The 16,695-nt window shown below is 43.3% G+C and overlaps 1 long non-coding RNA gene across 1 annotated transcript; it reads right to left on the minus strand.

Annotated features, from left to right (window-relative positions):
- Window positions 1-10,651: 10,651 nt before the first annotated feature.
- On the minus strand, window positions 10,652-16,693 carry LOC139632922 (uncharacterized). The gene is made up of 3 exons (XR_011693643.1): window positions 16,552-16,693; window positions 15,512-15,622; window positions 10,652-11,970 (listed from the first exon to the last, which is right to left on the minus strand). It is a non-coding gene; the product is annotated as an uncharacterized lncRNA (long non-coding RNA).
- Window positions 16,694-16,695: the final 2 nt, after the last annotated feature.

Genomic DNA, 16,695 nt, shown 5'->3' on the forward strand with positions numbered 1-16,695 from the left:
TATCCTCTCTGGCTCCCTTTCCCACTCTGCCTCTCTCTTCCTCTGTCCTTCATTCTCCTCATGTCTCTCCTCCTCCCATCTCTCTCCCTCATTCTCTCTATCTTCCTCTGCTTCCCTCTCTCTGTTGCTTACTCAGAGAAGCTGCCAGTGTTTGCTTCTCCTTATCCAGGTTTCTAATCCGCCGCCAGTGAAAGAGTCCACTAAATAGGTGCCGCCGAAAAAGGGGGGAGAGGGACAGGCAGAACCATTAGAGGAGAGTTTATCAGAGTCGCTCAATCTGTTATCACTCCTGTCCCTCTGTCCCTCCCGCCAGCCACCACCTCCCTCCCTTGTCACGGAGCTACTGATTATAGCCCCTTACCAAGCCACACACATACACACACACACACAGACCACCTCTGAGTATGTTTGCGCATGTCTGTTCAACAGCTTGGTTGGTGTGCCTTGCCATAAGTGAGCACGTATGTTATTGTGCACTGGTGCCCATCAATTTCTGCACCACCTGAAAATGGCTGCAGCCAAGAATAAATAAAAGCCCCCCTCTTTTCATCAAGGGTGTACTCTCGGTTAACTTCCTGTACCTGTTCACAAAGGGCCCGAGAAATAACATCAAATGTGGAGTATTTCACTAGAAACCGGAGAAGAGACACTGAGTGTCCCTGAGGGCACTTTGAGGTGTGAAGCGGGTGCTCTAAAATATGCCTGCGCCGTTTTGTTGGCACTGGTGCCACTGGGACTGAGAGGGGAGTGCTAGAGTTTACCTAAAGGATAAATGTTAGAGGATCAGCTAAATTAGATCCTGCCTGTATTAAGACATCAACTGCTGCTGAAGTGTGTATAGTGTATGTGTGCGCTCCGTGTGTGTGTGTGTTCTGGTGTGTGGACCCCTGCTCTCAGCTAGACTGCAGTCCAGGCTAAAATGGAGCTCAAAATTGAAGTGGCAGAATAAGCTGTTTCCTAGAGTTCTGTCTAGTGCAGAACAAACCGGTGAAGAGGGATGCTCCTCCTCTCTTATGTCACACTGTGCTGCTCGTTGTCTGTGGCCAGATGAACTGCGCTGCTCAGAACACTGTCTCATAACAGATAATGACCATTTTAATGACAGATTTCTTTCCGTATAAAATCTTCAGGTTAGTAATGGTACAGAAAAGTACATTTAATCTACTGATACTTAAAGGCAGTTTGCTATAAGACTCTTCACTCCAGTGACAAAGTGCATCAGAGCTCCTTGACCACTATAGCTGCAGGCATCCCAGGCCTATCTTTGTTTGTCATTAGGGTTGTATAGGTGGACACAGTGTAAGTAGTGCTGTGGCCCTAGTGTGTGAGACAGGGAATATATACCCCAGGCCCTGAGTGTAGTATGTTGGCTATGGTCTCTGAGAGTACTGCTGGTTACACTGCTGCAGGGCTTCTACACTCATCACACTTACTGTTCTTACGCCCGATGCCACCCAGAACATGCCGGCTATCAATTTTATATGAAAATACAGACGGGAAATGACTGCATTTGGATAGAGTTTCTGTGGGTAATTTGCTGTGGAAACATCACCACGGGCTTTATTAGAATCTGTGTTTTTCAAATTTTGATGTCTCCATCTTGGTTTATGGGGGAGCACAGCGCAGCGCAAGGCAACAACAGGAAAATGGCTGGTTTAGAGTGACATTTCTACCACTTTGTCCATGTTCCGTCATTTAGAGGTAATGGACGTGACCACTGCCTCCATGTTTACATAGCAGTGGGCTCCCAGCACCCAGCCTGTGACAAATTATAAAAGCCGGGCCTCTGTAGCTGGGCTGAATTTCATTAAACTTTAACTTCCCTTATCTACAGCGACAGAGGACAGAATAATAAAGGCTGACAGGTATCTAAAGATGTATGTTTGGACTAGGGGACAGGAACAGCATGAGAGCCTTAGCCAGCTTTGTCACCAAAGAAGGGACATATGTTGTGGGCTATAAAAACTGAAGGCAGATGTTGCTGTTTTACTGAAGCTGGGAAAGGTTGTAGACGCTTATGGTGCTTCGCACATATGTCCACCATGAATAGCTGTCTGTTTCACAAACAGTGCTTCCTGCTGCACGTGACAGAAGAGAAAAGATAAAATACAGGTGTTATTTATTATCGGATCCAATATAATGAAAACATAACATTCACTGTTCTTCTGCTGTCAAAACTAAATATATCATGGTGGGTGAATGCATGAATTTTAGAGTCATGCACTCATGCTGCACTCATATTATTTGTGTTGAAAAGTTGAATTTACATTAAAGACGAGTGATTTAAAGATATTTCCTTCACTGTGGTGAATGAATGTGTCACAAAAAATACTTGAGGTATGCTGTCATTCATTATTAGCAAGAACAATATGCCTCAGCCTTGCTTGTCTCTCTCTGGTTGTGTTTTCTCCCCACACTGAGGCCTCTCTGAAATCCACTCTACACAAAAAGACCCCTCAGAAAAGAAACTTGGATCTCAGGCGTAAGTTGGATGAGGTTTATATCTCAAAGGACAATGTGGCAAGGCCAACATTAAACCATGTTAAGATCTTCTGAGAGAAGCAGTTGATTGATTCCATAGAACCTTGTTCATCAAGGCCACCAGGTCTGAACCAAAGATATTTGGAATGTGAGGAAGAAAGAGGTAGTTACGGCAACAAAAAGCAGCTGAAGCAGCCTTTGTAAGTATCTGAAAGGACCTATCTACAGCTTGCTAGGCTCTCCCGTTGAGCAGACGAAAGACTACCATGTAAATAAAAGCCAAGGGTGAGCTCACAACTTTGCCTGCATGAATAAAAATGGCCACAATAACATTACAGATGCGTACACAAATAAAGCCAGCCTTTCATTTCCTTGTAATACTCAGCAGGCGCTTTCTCTTTATTCAGTGCTGCTATATAAAGTTCTTGTGCAGTTTAATTCAAAGTGCAGAAATAAATTCATGTGCTATCTACAATTTTGTTCATTGTGTTCACTGTTAGCGCTGATTTTGTGAGACCAATGACCATTTTCTCACTCCAGTTTCAAGTCTGGCGTGGCTGTGTACACTTTCATGTGCTGCCTTTTTTGTGATTTTCCTACACTCTCTGTGAAAGGTTGTTTGTCTGTGGCTCTAACGGTGTGTGTTGATAGACAGCTGCGCACATGCTGAGATAAGGTCAGATATGGCCTTCCCCGTGGGTGGCGGTGGTTGCGGCGGAGGGTATCGGCCAGCCCGAGGAGTGGACTAGGTGGCTGAGATAGCCTCCTCCTGCAGGCGAGCAGGTCTAGAGTGCTGCTGCTGCTCTCTCCCCCCCAGCAGCCATGTCCTGTTGGAGTGAGCCCCTTCACCAAAGCTTTGTCTGAGAAGAGGGTAGCCGAAAGGGCCCTCTGACACACTGGACAACACCCTTCAATATACAAACGCCACCTCCATGGCCTCATAACCAACCAACCTCGACTGTGCACACACACACACACACATTCTGCATACACTCATGTATGGCCACCACACAAGTGCCAATGTTGTTTTATCAACAGTTTTTTTTTGTGTGTTTGTGATTTTAGAGTTTGAACAGAGTGCTAAGCTCAAACGCAAACACTGGGCGCGGGAGGCAAGAGCAGAGCGCCATCTGCCCCGTTCACGGCCTGTCAGGCTTTCACTGTCCATTTCCAACCAGAAATCCTCTGCATTCATCGCAAACCAGGGGAGAGAAAGGAAGCAAGAGTCGTATGCTGCCTGAGTTTTAAATAGTTCTTTATCTACAGTGTTTTTTGACTGCATCTCTGGAAGGAGAAATAGAGATGTAATCAATAATGAACAACCTTGAAAATGGCTGTAAACAGATGGCCTATTGAAAAGAGGCATACTTTTACCTTTTGTACTTTCCCTCAATATTTGTGCTCTCTAATTTCCAATCAAAAAAGTAGTTTTCTCCATTGCTGAGCCTCTGACTGCGTCTGTTCCTGAAAGGAGATTGCAAATCTTCTAGTCAGTATCAGCACACAATTGTCTTTCATGTTATCATAAATAATAACCCACCTTTGCTTGTCTCTCAGCAGACATTTCCTAAGTCTCCGCAGATAACTCACACCATGTGTCACAAGGTGCGACAAAGCCCACAGTGTGACATATCTAGACCAGTGGAGAGAACTCGGAGACACTGAGTGAAGAAGAGAGCAGCAAATGTAGTATAATGTATAGCGGTTTTGTCCAGGTAACTGCTCAAATGCGGGTCTGACACATTTGAAATTGGCCCTGGTCTGCCCACAAAGACGGACAGAGGCGCTGCAAGCACTAGCCAATCCATACTCTCCAGACACCTGGAGAATCCTCAGATATTGACCTTCAATTCAGCTGGCATTCAGAGCTGATGAAAAGAGATAAGCACTCTAATCTGTCCGTCGTCTTCGCGCTCCCATTTATTGACTAACTGACACAGACTTATTTTAGCTCTGGCTGCACGCTGTCGCCACACGCCAATGTGATACATAAACCTAATAGATGCTTATTTGAAAGAGGCTAATATGAAAATTGCCGCTAAAGACACATGAATCAATTTTCAAAAGCAAACATAATTGGATATTCCGGGACACTTATTAAATGTGAATTGGCCCGGGTCTTCTTGTCTGTCAGAGAAGTCTGCTTTTCTCCCCCCTCTTTGCTATGTTTCCTTGTGTGACATGTTATTATGCTCCGTTTCCCTCTGTCAGTCGCAGCCATTTAACAGATTGGCTGCCATGGAGAAACTGCTTTAAAATCTCAATGGAGGAGCATGTGTGTAAAGTGAATGTGTCTGCCTGCAGAGATACATTTACACGTTATACTCCGGTAGGTCCTTCTCTTACCCCTCCCACCGTGGTCCTACATTTTCACATGACAGTTGTAGGCTGGATGTTAGAGGCACTTGACAATGAGTAGGGGAGTAGGAGGAAGTGCTTACTGAGAGCCTCTGTAGAGGACAGCGATGCCTACATACTGTCTGTGCCACAAACCGGCCATGAGGGTGACCGTGTGGACAGAAATGCGCACATAAAATCAAACACGTGCCAGCAGACAGATTACTGGAAAGATTCACACACACCCAGCCACGCATGGTCACACACCCCAGTATCAGAGAGCCATCCGGTCATTTTCATATTCATATTTACATGTATATGAGAGCCGGCGCATCCCAGGAATACAAATCTATTTAAATTCAGACAGAATCCGTGAATACCCACCTCCAGAGAGCCAGAAGAGGAGGAGGAGGAGAAAGAGGCCAGTATATTTATTTGAGTGACATTGTCTAAATTGAAGTTTGACACTCTTCACCACTCTAACCTTTATGCAAATGTGAAAACATCTATATGTGATGGACAGAATTCAATTAACTGAGATGACAGAAAATAATCTAGTGAACTGAATACATCATGCAGTTGAAAGGTAACATAATCATCCTGGTAGGAGAAAGTTGGGGGGGGGGGGGGGGTGGTTCGGTGGCAGAGAGACAGAGAGAGAGAGAAGGAGAGAAAGAGGAGAGAGAGGAGAGGGGGGTGGAGGAATGGGAGGGAGGGAGGGCACAGAGGAAGTAGAAGATAGAGCCCATTTCTCCGCCGTCTTATCGAATGGCACAAGCTCTATTTCTCCAAAGCGGAGTCTTCAGTCCACTAAACTCTTGATCTCAAATGAGAGACCCTGGAACACTGTTGCTAAGCAATTAGGGGGGCTTATTGAGCAGCTGATTCCTGCCGCTCAGTGTCCATCATTACAATTTTTCCTCACCTCACAGACTTCCATGCTGATGAACAGCAGCCAGCGCCCACTGACCACACACAAGAAAATGGGCTCCTCCGGCAAGGCTGCAAATTACACCGCCGCCGCTGCTGCTGCTGCCGCACACCGCCACCCTTATTTCACCCAATACACCGTGACTGCCCCAAAACAACTGTTGCTGCATGTGCATGGATGCTGAAAGTGTGTACAGGTGAGAGAGAGAGAGAGTGGGAGAGAAAGAGAGTTATAAATCCTTAAAATTCTGGTGCAAAATAAAACAAAATGTTCCACAACTCCTGAGTGTTTTCTATGCTCGTAGATTCCACATTATAAACACAAACTATCACATGTCTGAACTAATTAAAATCACCTCATGTCAATGCAGAGTTAGCATAGGTAGTTTTACATAAAAAATCCATATCATCTGACAGGCAGCCTACATGATGGGACTCAGTGCAAAGCACGAGTGAAGCGGTAGGAGGAAGCAGAGGAGCGACCAGACTGCCTCACACAATCTGTGAACACATCAGCAAGCTGTTGGCCAGATGGGGGCACCCTTAACCAAGATATGAGAAAGCACGCTGCATTAGTCGGGCAGCTTGTCACAATGAAACCAGGATGTGTGTGTGGGACTGGGGATGTTTGTTGTTATGCTTGAAACTATGCAAAAGTTAATATACTACATTTTGCAGTGTTAACCAACAACACTGTGCCCACACTTTCTTTCCTTTTTTTTTTTTTTTTTTTTAAACTAACAGAATATTTTCCCACACATTCTCCGAGCTTTGCTGAGCTCAACTTGGACTGGATTTTCTTAGAAACTGTCACACAAGTAAGCTGATGCGCTCTCTAACACATTTCTCAGTGTGTTTTCTGGCCGTTCAGTGACAGCTGTGTCAGATGTGAAGCCACCAGAGCAGTCCATTGTGTGCTGAGTGCTAACACTAGGTGGCTCTGTGCTCTGTTAGTGGTCCTGGAGAGCCTCTCAGTCTTACTGGATTGTTACCGTGTTTACATACTGTAGATTTAACAAGTTTGTCCTCATCTAACACTGAATCTGAAATGCAATAAACAACATTAACAGAATTTAAATCATTATTATAGATCATTTTCAGACATATAATGCACTATAGATCCTTGGAATGCAGTGTAGCAAAGAAAAGAAATGGTATTAATCAATGAAATCTACCTTACTGCTTTGCAAACCTCCTTTCACTTTACAGTTCTGGGCTAAATTGTGTTAGAATGCTGATTTAATCCCCATCATTGACGTGACTACAAAACGGTTGCACAGAGCTGAAACAGCAGTCGTAATGGATGGTTAAGTGACTCCTCACCAGATCTCTTACATATAATATAAGTTCCATTAGCGCCGAAATGGCTACTGTATGGCATTTAATTAAATATAGCCTTTCAAAGAAACCCACGGCAAGCAATTTAGAGTGTGGTTACATTTGAAGCTTGTGTGAGGTTACTAGTGCTTTTAACTACTGCACCCACTGCATAAACTGTTAATTAACATATTTAGAATGAAGTAGATTTGCAATGCACTAATCATTCTCTAATTCGCTAAGAACTGCAGCCTTTCAAACACTGGACAGTAATCAACATGCCGGGCCTAAACATTACGTAATCGGTAATTATGTTTCGCTGAAGGAAAGGGAGAAATATATAAATAAATATACATAAATTAACAAAAGGCTATTGATGTGATTGGTTAATGGATGCCTTTACGTGTTGTGAAGGCTACGTCTACTTGTCATGTATACGCTGAAATACAATTCGTGACCTACAATAGGCACGTTGACAAAAATGTTAGAGAGGGAGAGTCAGAGGATGAGTGTGTGTTCTCAAGTGCTCTTCATAAGTTTAAATACTGAAAACCAATTTCAAACATCATGTTTCCTGCTATCTGGAATTATTTCTCAACAGCAATCAGAACTGTATCTCACGATGTGTTAATGATGATTACACAAAAAAATATGCATATTCTCCTTCATTGCAGTGGAAGTGAATCCACCCAGCCCTGCATGGTGCAAGGGATGGGCCTGTCCCAGAGGCCCGAGTGCACCATGGGTAATGTTTTGACTCCTCAGGTATAATGAGGGAGCTGTGGCTCGGCTGCTGAGAGGGAGAGTGGCAGCACTCCAGCCCTGACCCCCTCCTAATCCTGGGAAACCCATCCTGGGCTGACTCCCGCCTCACTCACGGCTTTAGGACTGAAGAGACAAACGGACCGACTGCTGCTGCTCAGTCTCAGATAGGACCAGGAGACTCACTGCACCTGTTCCCATCAACAGGCTAAACATTGGACTTGCTCTTAACTACACTCCCTCTGCTCTCATTCTCCTGGCTCTTTACAGCTCTTATAGGATCACCTCTATATACACTGGATAAGACTGACTACTGTGATATAAGAACTGGAGAATAAGTGAGATCTTTGCTAATGCATTTCATTTTATGGTGGAAATGACACTAGGCATCCTTGTTTCATTGCTTATATGAAATGTTCATCTTCAATTATAGGACAGCAGAATATACAGCTGCATAAAAATGCAATGGTGGAAAAAAAATTGAACTCTTTGTAATTTTCTGAGCCAATTTTCTCACTGAAGTCAAAGGGAAAATTAACCATGCAAATTAGGACTGTTGAATCAGAAAATGTGAAAGTCAAGCTTCGTGGCAGGAAGGTAATCACTGGGTGTCTTGCTCATGACCATGGCAAACAGAAGGTAACGCAAGGAGCCAACCTGGTGGGATTCAACTGTTTTGTATTATGAATTACTTGTGCAAAAGTAGTTACTTTTTATCATTAGTCCGGTTGCATCACACTTAGGTACTGCGAGGATCCAACACACATATACTCTGATTGAAAGAGGATGAATAAACAGGAAAGTCGCTGGGGGCTCAGATATATATTTTTTAAACATCACATGACTTCCATCCCACAGGCCTGTGGTTCAGTCACATACACATTAGGAGAAGATCACACAGCAGGCAGGCAGGCCTCTGCTGCACTGGCGGTTGTCAGGTGACTCTCTGTATGGTTTCGACGGCGCCAGATCCCAGCAGGGGATGTTGCTGATTGCTGACCACAATGTCACAATGACGCCTGTGAACCTACCACTTTATGGCTGCCCTGGCTTTGATGCCACATCTAATTGGCCGAGATGAACTGTTGCTGTAGCGGCTTGGGGCCCAGCTCCACTGTACGCCAGTCCACACAGTCACTGTCTGCATTTAATTAGGTCCCCTCTGCCTCTTGTGTGTTTATACTGTATGTATGTGTGTGTTTGTGTGTGTGTGCACACAGAGTATATCAATATGTACATCTGCCTCTGTGTTTGCCAGCTCTCCTGCATATCTATGTGCACTTGTCCATATGTTAATTATGTGTATAATTAAAAATCACATTTATTTTTTGTTATAACAATTTTGATTTTAAATCATAATTAAGTAAAGATACAGATGGTTTCACTTTATAACCTGTGATCTGATGAGCTGTATGGTAGAATTGAGATGGAGGTTTGGGGTTTTATTGCCTGGAGGTTTGTTTTCTCAGTTCTTAACGTAGCTTGAGGCACTAGTGATTGGCTCGGATGATGACAGGGTGCGGTTGAGTAGAAGAAAGAGTGAAGGGTGTCGTAGTGGTTTGTTTTCGCAGGCCCTTCACTTCTCAGCGTTTGGCGATGGGTCTGGAGCCTGTTGTCGTCACGGAGGGGCTGCGTGTGAGTGGCGCTTTGTTTAACTTCCTCTCAGTGCTGGAGAAACCAGCAGGGCCTGGTAATGAGTCTGCAAACAGGACTCACGAGGAAGAGAACCGCGTTCCTCATTACTAATTGCAGTGAGTGATGGCAATGTGTTGCCTAGTATTTTCGCAAGAGGTTCAGTTTAAAGGCATATTGCTGTGTAATCCGTCATTTGCTATTAAAAAAATACAAGTTCTTCAAATTGTAAATAGAAAGCTCATATTAAAGAACACTGGAGCTTAGCTTGTACATAAATCTTTTATACCTAACAGCTACATGAAAGTTGTGTTGGCAGTTACTGACATTTTCATGTTAGAAATGAGGGGCAATTTCAGAAGCTGTACTGCTTTGTTTATTTGCATAAAATTGAAGAAACACCACAATGTATCATGTGTCTCAGCTTGCGCTGAACTCACCAGTGCACAATGACTGATTATGGCAAATTACTATCCCTGTACGAGCTCCCGAGAATCCGCTCTCCGTGCTGTACGCAGCCCTGAAGCAGGGGAAGAGAAATTGTTCCGCCCAAGTACCATAAAAACAGATTGGAAGCTCAGCACTGTGAATTAGCTGCACAGGAAGCCCCCTAAACCCCCTGTTTTATTCATGAGCATGAAGGCTATCGGAGTCTCAGAAACCCCTGTGGTCTCGCCCGCTACATCAAGGTTGCTTGCCGCGTCCATGGAAGGTTGCATTTTTTTTTTTTTCAGGCCACATTGATGCCACATTAAAAAGCGTCTGAGATTAACTGCTGTTGTCATTTGAAAGCATGTAAACAAATTCTTTACCCTAACGCAGTGCGAGAGATCAATCCAGCGGCCATGTTGAAAGATTTTAATGAGCAAACCGTCATTCAGCTCATGGAGTCCTGCTTGAAATGTCCACAAGTTACATTTTGAGGTTCAAGGCTTTGTTCGGCGAATCAGGAGAAGAGTCGGTGTAGGAGGGGAGCGTAGGAACTTTGTACAACTGTTGAGGAAATGCATTGTTGTTGATAATCCTTTGGAAATTAAAATAGGGAGAGGGCGGTGGCTCCTAAGAGAGAGATGCAGTGGACACACACATGCCAGCGCTACACTTGTGTATTGCAGAGAAGTTGGTGGTAGCCACAGGGGGTACAGTGGATTGGGGCCTCGCGAGAGGAAGGTGAAGAGGCCACATCTGCCAAAATTGCAAAGGAGAGTACTAGAGAAAATGAGCTTACAAGAAACCAACGTCTCATGCAGTCTGTTTATTGTTGCACTAGCAAGTGTTGCTCCAACAACAGCTTCTTCACAGTTAAGCATCTGGTATTGTCACAATACTTGAGAAACTGCAGTCATTTCATATAATGTTATGTAACAAAGGTCAAATGTAACTGGGGTGTTAAAACTGGCACCAAGTATGCACAGATAGTGCACAAATATCCTTGATTACATGGTGAAGTGATCAAGGAAAATGTTACTTCAAGAATTTTTTTCAAAAGGGCAAAAACCTCAAAACCCAAATTGTAAACTGTGACTAAATGGGGGACAGAGATAGAAATTTTAAGTTGAAATTGCAAACACAATGTTTATTCTACTGCACATCCAGATGCTTTCTTTTATAAGAGCACAATCTAGTTTTGAAAACAAACTACAAGGCAAGAAAAACATGCTTTTAATCTGTGGCATTCCCCTTTAATGTGCATAGAATCAAACACAACACAAACAACTTGCTTTACCAATGAGAAGGGAATTAATTGGTCTATTTCCCATTATGCTAATAAACAAGCAATAATAATGAAGTTGCCATTGTGACAAGAATTACCCAGTAGGAGGCCATTTATTGCTTTTCTTTTTTTAACTACCCTTGAAAGCTATCAGATGCATCCCACAATGTCAAGGCACAATATATGTGGAAATCTGAGCCATGTGTCCTTGTTTACTTGGTTTGTCTGGGTGCCAACATTTCCTAATTGTCCTCTCTGAATTTAGCAACTTGGTCTCTCATCATTACGGTGGCACTGAAGTCCTAATGAGTGGAATTGTTATCTGAAAGATGGCCCCCTTTTTTCCCTGCTGCGAAAGCACATTAGATCCAGACAGCTCATTTCCATTCCCCCTGTCATCTCTATAGAAATGACGTGCAGTGCTTGAAACTGTTTATTTCCAAATTCAGACCTCCTCCGCGGCAGCCATCGGCTTCAATTACCAGTTTTTCCTGAGCGGAGCCATCAGGCAGGCTGACACTGAGGTCCAACCTAATTCCCACCTTCTCCAAAGTCAAGAGCATAATGTGCAGATAAAAAAGGTGGAAAATAGCCTGCCGCTCATTAGCATGCAGCGCCTGCCTGTTCATTTGCTTGCTGCGAATGAAAGTTCTGACACTCAGCGCCTTGTGCAATACGAGAATAGTCCTCTTCAGACTGCCTCGTGTCCTTACTGCCATGGAAAGGTCATCGGCAGAGGTGTGTGCTCACCAACCTGGCTTGCTGCTCTTCAGTGGCCCACCTGGGAGAGGGGTTAGCTGGGGGTATGGATTCAGGGAGAACCTCATTACCTGCTGAATCAACATATTATTGCCATGTTTCACCCAGCCGAATTGTTTACAAGTGTCTTTAGCGCGGGCAAAAGCCTGCTCTGGTGGGCCACGACCGTATTCATTAGTCCCTGACCCTGGTGATTATGTGTTATCTGATACGCTGCTATCTGGCTTGGCTGCATGAGCAGGGCCACTGGCCTGCATTGGCCTGGGCCCATTACAACCCCTCTCTTTTTCTCTCTCCGTTTTTCTCTCCCTCTCCCCCTCAATCCCTCTCTCCCTCTGCCTGTGCTCCCTATGAATGTATCCATTAGCCTGCCGATGTGTAAATTGTTTTCACCTGCACTGCGGGCAGATGGGGAGCAGTGTCTCTGTCGTGATTTCCTATGCATGAGCTTTCTAATCAGTCAGAGAGTAACACGATTCCCTTGCTCCTTGCTAGAAAAAGGTGAGCTTGCGCGAGCGTGCACACATACATTACATACACACATGCATGCACACATGTTCTCGCACTCACAATCTGCAATCAATATGCACGCTGTGTTGTGGGGATATTGGTGCAGTGGTGGCGGTGACAGGGTTCATTATATGAGCTTGCTTTACAACACTGTGATGGCTTAATACAGAGGAGAGGGCCAGGGCCCGAGCTGATCCTTGCCTCTGCTATTCCCAATTTCAGTACAAATTGAAGGATAATTTGACCTGGAAGACGAAACCCACATAAGCGCAATGACATCCAGTGAAAGTGTCAACCGAGTGTGACCCATGGAAGAGACAGGAGAGGATGCCCCTCACGCAAACAAATAAAGCATCCCCTAATGTCTTAATGTGGATGTGACATGTGCCCTGTGGGCCTCTCCTGGAGGATTAGGTCAAATGGGCCATCCAGGACTAGATTGGCCCTTTGGCCATCTGTTGGCGGCATACTTTTCTGAAATGAAGAGACAATGTAAAAATTGCAGATTAACATTGCCATTATTGCAGTTTTACAGTTTTTTTTACAATGATGCTTCAAGGTGCAGAGTAAATATGACCCACAGCTAATACATTATATGTGTGATTTTGCTGTAACACATGTAAACCTGCATATACAACACACAGGATACTGACGCACAATGAGACAAGACCAAAGACCACACAAACTACCCACTAGTTCAGCATTAGTAATAGGCTCACCTCAGTGCAAGTCACCTGCTGCACGATAGCCAGTTCACCACCGCTGAGCCTGAGCTGGTAAAGATGGAGCTGAATAAACAAAGTCTTAACAAGACCAGGGATCAGTGTAACCAACCAGGCCCACTACAGGAGCAAACATCAAGCCCTGGCTGTCAGACATCTGACCCAAAACAGCCCAGCCCACATGAATCTCATCATCTGACAACCACATACGCTGCCCTTATTCGCCGCTGTGTACCACACCACCCCTGCTATCAGCTGTCAGTCAAACTCCAGACTCCACAGACTCTTGTCAAACTGAGAGATGATCCTCTCCTTACTGTCTCTCTCACACACTGACAGGATCTGCCAGTGGACCATGAGCTTGTGAAAATGATTGGAAAGAGTCTGGATGAAATCACCTGCAGATGCCCCAACAGAGAGAATTAAAAAAAAAAAAAGAAAGAAAGAAAGAAAGAAAGAAAATGTTGAATGCAAAGTGCGACATCACAAGACGTGCGTGCACTAACAACAGGCCACTGTCATTAGACCTGGGACTCTTTGTTAAAACCACACTGAAGCATTGTGCTCTCAGACAGCACTCGAGACTGCCCTGATGTTTATTCAAATAACCAACAAGTGCAGCATCATGGTGAATCTGATCTCCTCACTTATCTTTAGTGGTACAAGAGACAACATCTACAGGAAAAAATAAGAATCAACTCTACATCTGAAAAAAAAAAAAACCAAAAACTTTACACAATGTGTTTTTACACAGTTTAGCACAGCCTCTTGGCGTTCAATTTCTTCTTAAGTCACAACTGAAAAGGCAAGCATTGGAAACTAGCTCCCCTCCATCCCATTTTATTTTTTCAGCTTTCTTTTCCATGAAATTATAAAGGGGATTTGTTGCAGCTTTTCATTCACTTGATAGCACTTAACTAATTGCTGTCCTCTCACAGACAAAAACGTACTCGCAAAACATGGGCACACAAATAAACGGTATGCAGGCATGCAGGCACATGTGTGCCCACACACAAACATATAAAGATTAAACTGTGACATTTTGCATCCTGTTTAAATTTTAATCAGTCCTGGTTTCGAACAGATGCTACTAATATCATCATCTGGACACATCTAATCTTTTTAATATAACTTTGTCAAAATCAAACTATACCTGTGCCAACTACAAGTGCCTCCCTTTTGAAACGATTATAAAAGCCCGGTCAAATCTCTTTCGCTAGTGGTATCAGCCAATTATAGAAACAAGTGACCATTGAATTAACACATGGAACTTGAAAGCTTTTGCACTCTGATGTAGAATGCACTCTGGAAAAAAATATGTCAGACCTTAATTTGCAATTTCACAGGGAGTCACCTGAGTTCTAGGCAAACAATAGGCTTTAACTGAATGGAAGCACAATGGCATTGTAAATGTTAAAATGTGTTGATAAATGTCACAGTTCTTCTTCAACATTTCTGTAAATGCTATTCAGACTGAACTATGAATGAATAACAAATGTTCAGACTAAGTTCATTTTAAACTTGCCACAATAGGCAACTCCTATAGCTTTTTTTCTTCACAGATGAGAATTGAGGATTTGCATTAACCCAAAACACTGCTTCAGTATCTAAGTGATAGTGAAAGGAGTGAAGGGAGAGCCATGAAAACCAGAGTTGTGGAAGAGCAGCCACAAAAGACAGATAAACCCAACACCACAGAGAGGTGCGCCAACTGTTCCAAGTCTCACACAAGGGGAGGAAGAAAAAGGGAGGGGGTGGAGAAGATAATTTAGCATTTGTGTAAGCTGTTTATCAAATTATTAACTGCACAGATGTTTCTGACTAGCTAGGGGCTGAACATGGGCTCTGCCAGGCAGGGGAACAAAGGTCTGAAGGATTCAACGGAGATGTGCACTGAATATCAATTTAATTTACTAGCTGCTAATTCTCATGCAAATTGTGACCTCTGTTAGGGCATATCAATGGCCATACACATTGTGTGACTTCAGAGAAGCAGCAGGGAGAAACAGTGCAGAAACACTGTCTAAAACTACAAATAGGAAAAATAATATTTTCAGTGCAGTCATTCATGTAGCCAGATTTGAAAAATGTATGCATGGCACTTTTTGTTTTTACTGATAAACACTTTGAAAGACTATACCTCCTCTATCATCAAAACTATTTTTATTTTGCACCATTTGGGCTATATAAGTTTTTTTCTAAATTGGAAGACTGTAGATAATTCACTTTAGAGTTAAAATGAATTTTGTTTGAGAGATATATAGATAAGAACACACATAAATTTGTGAGCCCTGTAGGTTTGTGATGCATTTGTCTGTGCAAAGTGACTGACATCATGCTCACCAACCTGTATTAAGTCACAAGTTGAGTCCAGGGGTTTCACCACAGCTGACGTATCTTTACTTTTGATGCAGTCTCATACATGGTGCCACTACATCATGAGTGATGAGTTTTCTGGCTGACATACAAAGTAAGGAAAAGCAACACAAGCATATTAGGCAGTGGTTATCAACGTTTTCTATATCGTGAACCATAATCTGCTGAAAATAATCACGAATGCAGGGTATGACAACAAAGGTCGATCACTGTCAGCAACCTCTGCTGAACTCAGCTGGAACAGCAATGTTGCAAATCTCATTTTCTTCTTCACCTCCAAAGTACTGCCTTTCAGCTCTCCACAGCACAAACAAAAAGCCTGGCAACAATATCAATTATACATGCAGGAGGCAAACAAGGGGATTTATTTCACAACAAATAGCCTCATAGAGAGATACTGAATAGGGTAGATTAGCATTAGAAAAGGACAACAAAACTCCCCAGTTCAACAGCTAAAGAGCAATTTGATAGGACTGGAATTGGGGAAATTGCTTGATTAGGGTGTGCATTTGGAGGGGCTGTGAATCCCGCCAAGGATAGTTAGTGTTGTCACTTTGACAGAATGACATGGTGCTGCTGTCAAAACATGACATTATAAGAACTGTCAGTGGTGAACTTTGATAATGCAAGACAAGATCAGTAGCCATCAGAGCAAATGAGACATCAATCTGTATCTGATAGAGAGGGGGAGGCTTATCAAATAAAGGCAAAGGAAGCCTTTTGATGACTGGTATTTAGCCCAGTCAGGTACAGACATACCGTTGACTTTTTTGTCAGCAAATGTTAGGGTTTTCTGCCCTATGAGGCTCATTGTAACCTATTTCATTTATACTTCATTTTCTTCTGCTATATTCTGCGTAAACTAACGTCACCTTAACAAACAAGAAATGACACTAAAGCACCGATATGTGGGTACTTGAAGTTAGTTTTATACTAATATACTATAATAAAAAGTGGGGGGCTCTGTTTAAATGAATATTGGCTGGAAAAAAAGAGACTAGTTTTCCTTACCCGACCCTGTTTATGATTTTTGTAACAGCATGACCATTTCCTTTCGTTGTAAATACAGTAATTGTACCTTGTTAGTTTCAAAAGAGCAACGCTGAGGAGAGTGTACTCACACCACGTGGTCTCTGTGTTTATGAGCAGGGGCTT

The sequence above is a fragment of the Trachinotus anak genome, unplaced genomic scaffold (genome assembly GCF_046630095.1).
Source record: "Trachinotus anak isolate AG129_WGS33_773 ecotype Australia unplaced genomic scaffold, CSIRO_AGI_Tana_v1 ptg000015l, whole genome shotgun sequence".
In the NCBI taxonomy this organism is placed as follows: Eukaryota; Metazoa; Chordata; class Actinopteri; order Carangiformes; family Carangidae; genus Trachinotus; species Trachinotus anak.